At 40.0% G+C, this 10,000-nt stretch overlaps 2 long non-coding RNA genes across 2 annotated transcripts in view; one reads left to right on the top strand and one right to left on the bottom strand.

The window, feature by feature from the left end:
- Positions 1-585: 585 nt before the first annotated feature.
- Positions 586-10,000, bottom strand: part of LOC138054378 (uncharacterized) — a 45,515-nt gene continuing 36,100 nt past the window's right edge. The window contains exon 2 of the long non-coding RNA XR_011133271.1: positions 586-1,998. This is a non-coding gene — a long non-coding RNA (uncharacterized lncRNA). The remainder of the gene's footprint in view (positions 1,999-10,000) is intronic.
- Positions 2,914-8,566, top strand: LOC138054376 (uncharacterized). The gene is made up of 2 exons (XR_011133269.1): positions 2,914-3,246; positions 8,015-8,566. It is a non-coding gene; the product is annotated as an uncharacterized lncRNA (long non-coding RNA).

Here is a 10,000-nt window from a genome sequence, read left to right as displayed (position 1 = left end):
TTTTTAAGTTTTAACTGTATTAACTCCAAAATCGTGCGTCAAAAGAATAACAAAGACAGAGAATGTTAAGCAATTACCGAAGTCATATGTGGGTCTTTTTTCGCTTCGACAAAAGAACTTTCTGAAGCATTCCCACATATGCAAATAAGCCAATTTAGTCCCTCCAATTTCAAGCAAAAAATAAAAATAAGAAGTAAAACATCTGTCATTTTACGGTTGATCTACGTTAATTTTTTTGACATCTCGTCGAGAATTCTGAAAGTAGCATTTCCGAGCTTCACGATTTCAAAATGTTCTGGCGTAGAATTTCCCCAGAACCCCCAACAAGTTAGCGTCTTCGACGTTAGCGCCCCCAATACAAAATACGCTCCGCCGTCCCTGTACTTAGCTTAAGCAATGTCCTTTAAAGGCTCCAAACTGTGAACATTAAATCACTCTGTACACGGACAAATGAATTCTGATGTATTCTATAGATTGTGAGAAATATCATCAACGGATTACCTTAGTTGATGCTCTCATAATCGGCCTCATTCGAAAAGGAACACGATACATTACTCTTGAAAATTACACACTCCAACTCAGCACTTATTCCTTTCAATGAACTCCAGTATCTTTATTTATTTATTTATTTATTTACTTTTATTTCACAATACAAAACAATATAATATTTTAGACGACTACTTACACTATTTACCATACGTTACTTACATTACAAGGATACGGTTACGCATACGCTAAAAATAATACAACAGCTTGTACTTCTATGTCAAATCATTACTTATGCTAATACCTAAAAATAACCTTTTTTTTTACCGCTTACTTCTTGAAATATAATTTTTGTGTCGTTGCTTATTTTAGTACTAGAGGGCGTCCTTCAATAGATTCCATTTCCTTTCGAAATAGTTAAGGGTGCAGTTTTCTAGAGCAATCTTTTTTTTCAATTTTCATTGAGGTTAGCAAAACATGTATATATACTTGCAGCTTAGGTATGGAGTTCTTTAATTTACAGGTATATATGTAATGTCTAGCGATAAGGAGCAGGTGGTGTAAAAGTACATTTGATACATTTTCAACTAAAGCTAGGCACAAAAAGGGAGAAAAAACAGAGTCTTTAAGATTCACAATTTTTTGGGAAATCCATTCAAGTACTTTTTTCCAAAAGGCTTGGGTATATTTGCAATTCCAAAACAGGTGGACTAAAGTTTCAGTACATTCCCCGCAGAAAGAACAAGAGTCCACTTGTTTTATGCCTATCTTGCAGAGAAAAAATCATTTGTGGCTATTCGTCTATGTAGAAATTTAACCTGGAATACTCTAAGCTTTGTTTCTCTTGTACAAAGGAATGGCAGATAGTAAGCATTTCGCCAATTAACGGCCGAATTTCCTACTATGTCCTTCTCAGCGAGCCATTTTTCTTGGCTCTGTAATGGTGTAGAGGCTTTGTCTTGCACGAGGCGTCTGTGAGATTCTTTATTAATATTTGGGTGTGACAGAAGGCTCGCTGTGTCATTTGTAGATGGGTTAACTAAGGCAGGTGGGCACCCGAACTCGGGTGAGCGGCGCAAATCGAGCCTATGTGAAATACGAAGAGACCCAAAAGTTGGTCAAAGGCATTCCTGTGATCTTGTCATTTAAGCTGCTTGTTGCGATTCTTCTATGTTAAATTACCAGAAAAGCATATGGGTGTAAAAGTGCGTATGTCTTTACCTATTCCGTAAGATAAGGCGTAAAGAGGCGTTATTTATATGCGTTTCCGCGGTCCGCATAGAAGCGCTAACACACTCATCTTGTATTATGCGTCTCACCGTGACTTCTCGCGTCCCTGCAAAAAGCTCACAAGTAAAGCTTCCGTTTCCAAATCTTTTTGCTTGTTTGTGACAGAGTAGAACACAAAAGTCTTGGTTTAGGATGAGCATCGAAACAAAGTTCTAGCATCCCATAACACGCCATATGGCGTAATCGAAACGTGATTTTGCTACAGATGGCGCGCCATACACCCTCGTACACGTCATGTTCTATGACACCTGACGTTTCGTTGTCCGATTTTCGGAGTGACGCGAAGTGCCATGGCTCCGTAACTTCCATGAAATTAGCTATTTCACACAGTGGTAAGAATGCTAAAACGTGTTCGCTTTTGGTGGGGAGATTAATATTATAGATGAAAAGTATCAGAGTTTAGGTGTACTTTAAGCCAAGTGAGTAAATTTTTACTTAGCAGGCACCATATTTATCAAGGATCGTGCAATATTTTACCTCACTTGATTCATAGCACCAGTATTAGTGCATAATACTCAGGAAGTATGAGCACCTAGTTAATGTGTCGGATGCACTTCCTACTCAGGAACTATGAGCACCGAATTAAGGTGTCGGATGCACGTAGCTTCCTTTTGACGTTCATACATTGGTATTTTAAGGTCAGCAAGGTCTTATCATTGAAAAGCATCAGCACGTACAATAGTATACACTCTTCTTCTTAGGCCATCGTAGCTTGATTAAGAAAATAACACAAACAGCGGTGATAAACATTGTATTCCAACGCATTCAGTGCAAATTAAAGAGATTTCACTGAGTATTCACTGCAAAATTAAAGAGACTTTGTTCATTCAAGAGCTAAAGCCTTCCCTTAATGCCAATATTAGTAGTGAGAAGTTATTGCTATTTTAGCTATTACTCCTCATTATGTCTAGACACGTACTGGTGCAGATCATTTTTCTTAGTCTAGGCTCCAGACACCTAATGTTTACGATATATATATAGTTTTCAAAAAATTGTAACGGTCACTTTTGAAAATGTGTGTAGACTAGCATACGAAACGTCAAGTTTTATAAAAATGCGTTGGAATACAATATTTATCACCGCTGTTTGTGTTATTTTCTTAATTACGTACAATAGTACTACTTCATGATTGGGCGGGTCACTTGAGCTTACTCGATCAATACGCAAAAAGTGCACATTTCCTGAGTCACGCTGTCGAGGCAAACCACTTTAGTTGTTGATTGGTTCGCACTTGATAACTGCCACTCACTTTTCTCTTTTTTGACATTGAATGGCCATCACTTGGGCCAATATTCGACAGCACGCTTGGCAGCTTGGAGCCTATAAGCCTGTCTCTTTGAGTCCCGGGTTTCACAACTCTGAGGTACGGCATACCAACTTGATCACTCGTTAGTTTTGAAGGTTCCCAACGACCGAACTACAAGATGAAAACGCTGTTTGCCTTGGCTTTTCTCTTTTGCTTCTCTTTCGGTAAGTTACCGATTTTCAAGTTTTTTAAAGTATTTTTCATAAAGGAAATTAAGCTTAGACACTCACAGCAGGAGTAATCAGTGTCGAAATTTTGAATCTCGATTATAGTCGAACTTTTCAACAATTCACAGTCTCCTCACTAACATTTGTTGTTGACTGAAAGCGAACCACTGCTTTCTTATAAGCATTAAAACTTTGACCAAGGTAGCTTCACATGCTTTCGTCTTTCTGTATGTTCAGGTTCGTCCTTCCAATCATGAGGGTTTGCAATAGTCAATCCGTGCTTTCCTCTTTCCGAAAGTTTCAGTATTAAAACTGAGTGTTAACATCAAACACCTCAACTTCTCAATAATTCATCTGCTTACTAAGAAACAAATGAATAGTTCAAGAAAACCCACGTTAATTGCTTTTAAACTAAGGTTCCATTTTAGTGAACAGGTTGACACCCACTCGTTTGGAGAGCAAGCCTAGTTGATACAACAACAATATTTTTATTTTACGACTTTAGACAGTCGCTCAGAATTAGTATAGCTATTCTAGGCAAGATATTTAAACTCATGAGTGCAGTTTATTGGAAAGTGAAATGAGTACAGTGTATTGGGTGAAATGGCCTCAAAGCCTTCATTTAGAAAGGTACTTCGAAAGTGTCGGTATTAGGTCAAAAGTGTGTGTATCGCTATCTATCGCATGTGTTCAGATATCGAGGGGAGAAAGTACCTTAAGTTCTTACCCGCCAAAATCAGTTGAAAGAAGTTGGAAAGTTGGATATTAGCAATAAGGCACTTAAGCTATCCCTCTAATATATTTGGTCGGAAACAATGCGGACATTTATCATTCTTTCATGAGTCGTAATCATTCTTTTCAGGTTTCTGTTTCAACAACTATGCTGCTAGTGTTTTTAGGCTAAAGGAGAATTCACGTACATACAGACTCCAGCAGGTTCCCATATTAGGCAATGTAAATCTTTGAATCCCATCGGACACAAGACTCACTGAAAGGACAATAAGAGCATCCGTCCCACCTTTTAACCGATTTTCTGCATCTATCCTGGGCATCCGTAGCCCAAAACAGTTAAGAATAGTTTCTGGCACTAAAACTGTCTTTTCACTTGAGAACATTTAGACTTAATAGTCTCCTCAGGCGCGGCTGCTTGGGGCAAACATACAACGCTGTCTTACTAGCTCAATTACGACAGCTTTGAGGTCGGTGGAGAGTTGTTTCTGACAAGTTTTCTTTTCATTTTCATAAATATTCAGTGATCACATTGTGAAACACCACATTTTGAATTATCAAAATATGAGTAGTCTTCCGTGAGTCTTGATGAATAAATATTAGAAAATAAATACAAAGTGATCAAGTATTGACAGGCACAAATCACTCACCATTATAATCGAGAAAACCTACGAAATAATCACAAAGAAGATCGCGTATTTCATCAACCGAGCGCGCCATTTTGCTCTTCCCGTTGGGACGAGATGCCGAAAAGAAATCTGGGATACTATTCATTCCTCCTCTGGGCTGGACGTGTGAGGTGGTGAGCCGTTGTTAACATCCGCCAATCAGAAACTCGGCTGCACTCATCGGTCAGGCATAAATTAGATTGTGACTGCGAAGGTATTCTTTGACCCTCCCTATTCCAGCTTTACAGTGATTTTAAGGTGGGAAACATCCAAGATTTCCACAACGGAAAGTGTTCGAGAATGTGGAGAATGGGGATTGTGTAGTTTTCTACCACCTGAGTTTCGAAACTTCACTAATTTTCCAGTTGGCGCCAAGGTCTAAATAGGGCTTTCAAATCCATTGCTATTGCAATTTCTCGCCAGACTTCGCTAATGTAAGAGCAAGTAAAATTTCTCAAGATCAGTTGAAATTTGAAATGTACTGCTGAGTTTATTGATAGCAGAACGAGGGGGCTGATGAGGTCGACTGAGAACTGAAGCGACCGAAGATTTTGTTGATGATTCGCGAGTTGAATTCAAAGTCACATTGATCATTTAACCACAAACTCAAGCTATTGTAGTATCTGGAAACTTCGCACAGAGCATTGTTTACGCATTGTTTTGTAATTACTGTTTTGTTAAAATCAATGTTTTGGGATGTGTAATGCCATTTCCCTGCAAACTATTAACTTCGCATAAACTATATTTGAATTTACGTCACCGACACAATCTATTGCTCACGCGTCCAGCCGTGTCTTCTCGGGGAGGATACGCGAACTCGGGTGAGCGGCGCAAATCGAGCCTATATGAAATACGAATAGACCCAAAAGTTGGTCAAAGGCATTCCTGTGATCTTGTCATTTAAGCTGCTTGATACGATTCTTCTATGTTAAATTACCAGAAAAACTTATGGGCGTAAAAGTGCGTATGCCTTTACCTATTCCGTAAAATAAGGCGTAAAGATCCGTTATTTATATGCGTTTCCGCGGTCCGCATAGAAGCGCTAACACACTCCTCTTGTATTATGCTTCTCACCGTGCTTTCTAGTGTCCTGAAAAAAAGCTCACAAGTGAAGCTTCCGTTTCCAAATCTTTTTGCTTGTTTGTGACAGAGTAGAACACAAAAGTCTTGTTTTACAATGAGCATCAAAACAAAGTTCCAGCGTCCCATGACACGCCACAGTTACGTACCGACTCCATGTATTTTACTAACAAGCCACGATTAAACGCGTAAGGAACAACATAACACCCTCGTACACGTCATGTTCTATGACACCTGACGTTTCGTTGTCCGATTTTCGGAGTGACGCGAAGTGCCATGGCTCTGTAACTTCCATGAAATTAGCTATTTCACACAGTGGTAAGAATGCTAAAACGTGTCTGCTTTTGGTGGGGAGATTAATATTATATACGAAAAGTATCAGAGTTTAGATGTACTTTAAGTCAAGTGAGTAAATTTTTATTTAGCAGGCACCATATTTATCAAGGATCGTGCAATATTTTACCTCACTTGATTCATAGCACCAGTATTAGTGCAAACTACACAGGAGCTATGAGCACATAATTAATGTGTCGGATCGATGCACTTCCTACTCAGGAACTATGAGCACCTAATTAAGGTGTCGGATGCACGTAGCTTCCTTTTGACGTTCATACATTGGTATTTTAAGGTCAGCAAGGTCTTATCATTGAAAAGCATCAGCACGTACACCATAAATACAATAGTACTACTTCATGATTGGGCGGGTCACTTGAGCTTACTCGATCAATACGCAAAAAGTGCATATTCCTGAGTCATGTTGTCGACGGAAACCACGTTAGTTGTTGATTGGTTCGCACTTGATAACTGCCACTCACTTTTCTCTTTTTTGAGATTGACTGGCCATCACTTGGGCCAATATTCGACAGCACGCTTGGCTGCTTGGAGCCTATAAGCCTGTCTCTTTGAGTCCCGGGTTTCACAAGTCTGAGGTGCGGCATACCAAATTGATCACTCGTTAGTTTTGAAGGTTCCCAACGACCAAACTACAAGATGAAAACGCTGTTTGCCTTGGCTTTTCTCTTTTGCTTCTCTTTCAGTAAGTTACCGATTTTCAAGTTTTTAAAGGATTTTTCATAAAGGAAATTAAGCTTAGACCCTCACAGGAGGAGTAATCATTGTCGAAATTTTAAAACTGAATCATGGTCGAACTCTTCAACATTTCACAGTCTCCTCACTACCATTTGTTGTTCACTCAGAAAGCGAACCACTGCTTTCTTATAAGCATTAAAACTTTGACCAAGGTGGCTTCACAGGCTTTCGTCTTTCTGTATGTTGAGGTTCGTCCTTCCGATTAACGGTTTGCTGTAGTCAATCCGTGCTTTCCTCTTTCCGAAAGTTTCAGTATTAAAAGTGATTGTTAACATCAAACACCTCAGAAAACCTTACTTCTCAATAATTCATCTGCTTACTAAGAAACAAATGAATAGTTCAAGAAAACCCACGTTAATTGCTTTTAAACTAAGGTTCCATTTTAGTGAACATGTTGACACCCACTCGTTTGGAGAGCAAGCCTAGTTGATACAACAACAATATTTTTATTTTACGACTTTAGATAGCCGCTCAGAATTAGTACAGCTATTCTAGGGAAGATATTTAAGCTCATGAGTGCAGTTTATTGGAAAGTGAAATGAGTACAGTGTATTGAATGAAATGGCCTCAAAGCCTTCATTTAGAAAGGTACTTTGAAAGCGTCGGTATTAGGTCAGAAGTGTGTGTATCGCTATCTATCGCATGTGTTCAGATATCGAGAGGAGAAAGTGCCTTAAGTTCTTACCCGCCAAAATCAGTTGAAAGAAGTTGGAAAGTTGGATATTAGCAATAAGGCACTTAAGCTATCCCTCTAATATATTTGGTCGGAAAGAATGCGGACATTTATCATTCTTTCATGAGTCGTAATCATTCTTTTCAGGTTCCTGTTGCAACAGATATGCTACTAGTGTTTTTAGGCTAAAGGTGAATTCACATACATACAGACTCCGGCAAGTTCCCATATTAGGCAATGTAAATCTTTGAATCCCATCGGACACAAGACTCACTGAAAGGACAATAAGACACCGTCCCACCTTTTAACCAATTTTCTGCATCTATCCTGGGCATCCGTAGCCCAAAACAGTTAAGAATAGTTTTTGGCACTAAAACTGTCTTTTCACTTGAAAACATTTAGAGTTAATAGTCTCCTCAGGCGCGGCTGTTTAGGGCAAACATACAACGCTGTCTTACTAGCTCAATTACGACAGCTTTCAGGGCTGTGGAGAGTTGTTTCTGACAAGTTTCCACTTCCATTGCAGCTTCTGGACTCAAGTGCAACGTCTGTACCAGTACCACAAGTCTGGAGGACTGCGACAAGGGTAAAAAGGAGCTAGACTGTGGTTCCAACTTTGATCGCTGCCTTACGTTCACCACGGATTTTAGTACCTCTGTTGCTGAAGTCAAGAGTTTCGTCAGATCTTGTCAAACCAAGGCATACTGCGATACTTCCGAAACACTATTAAAACCATGCAACGATGCTGGTGGAAAATGCAAACTAGATTGTTGCGACACAGATCTCTGCAATGGTGGTTCAGCGCCCGTGGTCAGCGTCCTCCTGATGGTGGTATGCGCAGCTATGTCCCTTTTGCGTTAAGTGAAAAGGACGGAGATCTCAAGTGTGCAGCATTTATCATAATTGGATACTTCATGATAAACTAATAATGGTAATAATTACATAGTGAATAGCGTGAAAATTAAAAGGACTTTAGTACGGTTGCATTAAACACTGAGAGAGCACCTTTCGTAGAGCAGATAAAGGCATATAATTAATATCGCTTGGTGAGATATTAAACGAGATCCCTTTAATTTTATTTTAATTTGACACCTATCAAAATAACAACATAACCGTAAGCTTTCCTTGGTACCACCGTTCTCGCTTCAGCAGAACCTAAGTCATTCCAGTATTTAGAGTCCTCATTTAGAGTCCTCTCCTCAACCCCCTCCGCCCCCCCCCCCCCTCTCGCCCCTCACTCCCATCAACCCCCTTCATGAAAATGGAGGAATGATCTGTCAAAGTGCTTTCAAAAGAGTTATTTCCTCCCACGCGCACGATCAATGTATGGCGTGGCATAACATTACAACACCCATTGCATGCGCAGTAAGGAAGCGCTAACAGCGTCCTACACTCTGTTGTTATTGGTTAACTTTTTCCTTTTCTGATTAATTGGACGAAATTCTAGTAGGCCACGCCCTTGCGAAATGATACCCCAATTTTTTGGGAATTCCTAGGAATTCCCAACTTTTCCCACATATGACTTCGGTAATTGCTTGACATTCTCTGTCTTTGTTATTCTTTTGACGCACGATTTTGGAGTTAATACACTTAAAACTTAAAAAATGTGTATATCTATAAAAACCGCTTTAAAAACGCGTCTTCGCTCGACTGGCTCGTTGGCAATAATTCCATTCCTTCTTCGTGTTGATGAGAGATCCTTTCGCCACTAGGTTGATTCTCACGCTCTCTGCTATTTGTCCTAACATGGCATCATTACCATACACTCCACTCACGGACATTTTGAACTCTTGTCGTTCCTTCCCATGCTTTTCTACGCAATGTCTCCATCCATAATGCTGATTTTTCGTCTCGATTCTCTAAGCCCCCCTCGTGCTCCGTGCCTCTTGTATAGGCATTTCTGGCTGTCTCACCAATGTACTTATTTTCGCATCCCTGGCACTCAATCTCGTACGTCACACCGTGTGCATTACATGGACCTTTCCCAGCTTGTTTACAAACCAGGCAGTCTTCTCTCCCACACCTTTGCTGTTTGAACGGATTGGACTTTTGTAGCACTTCCTTCAGTGTTGTACCTGTCTTCTCCACCACCTTTATCTTATACCCCTGGTCTCTGATTTCACCGTGGTATCCAGGTGTCGCAGGCACGAATATAACTGCTTCGTCTCCACCTCTCTTGTCCATACAAGAGGCACGGAGCACGCGGGGGGCTTAAAGAATCGAGACGAAAAATCAGCATTATGGAGACTGCGTAGAAAAGTATGGGAAGGAACGACAAGAGTTCAAAATGTCCGTGACTGGAGTGTATGGTAATGATGCCATGTTAAGACAAATAGCAGAGAGAGTGAGAATCAACCGAGTGGCGAAAGGATCTCTCATCAACACGAAGAAGGAATGGAATTATATAAAACTTCCTAGAGTAATACTTGACGAAGGAGGAACGTGATACACCCTATGTGAGGCCTTACATGAAGTCTGTGGACTAGCCAAGACACTTGGTGCATCATACACT

Source organism: Montipora capricornis, chromosome 6 (assembly GCF_036669925.1).
Source record: "Montipora capricornis isolate CH-2021 chromosome 6, ASM3666992v2, whole genome shotgun sequence".
NCBI classification, from domain to species: domain Eukaryota; kingdom Metazoa; phylum Cnidaria; class Anthozoa; order Scleractinia; family Acroporidae; genus Montipora; species Montipora capricornis.
Note: the sequence above shows the minus strand (reverse complement) of the source record. Positions and strands in the feature narration are given on the sequence as shown.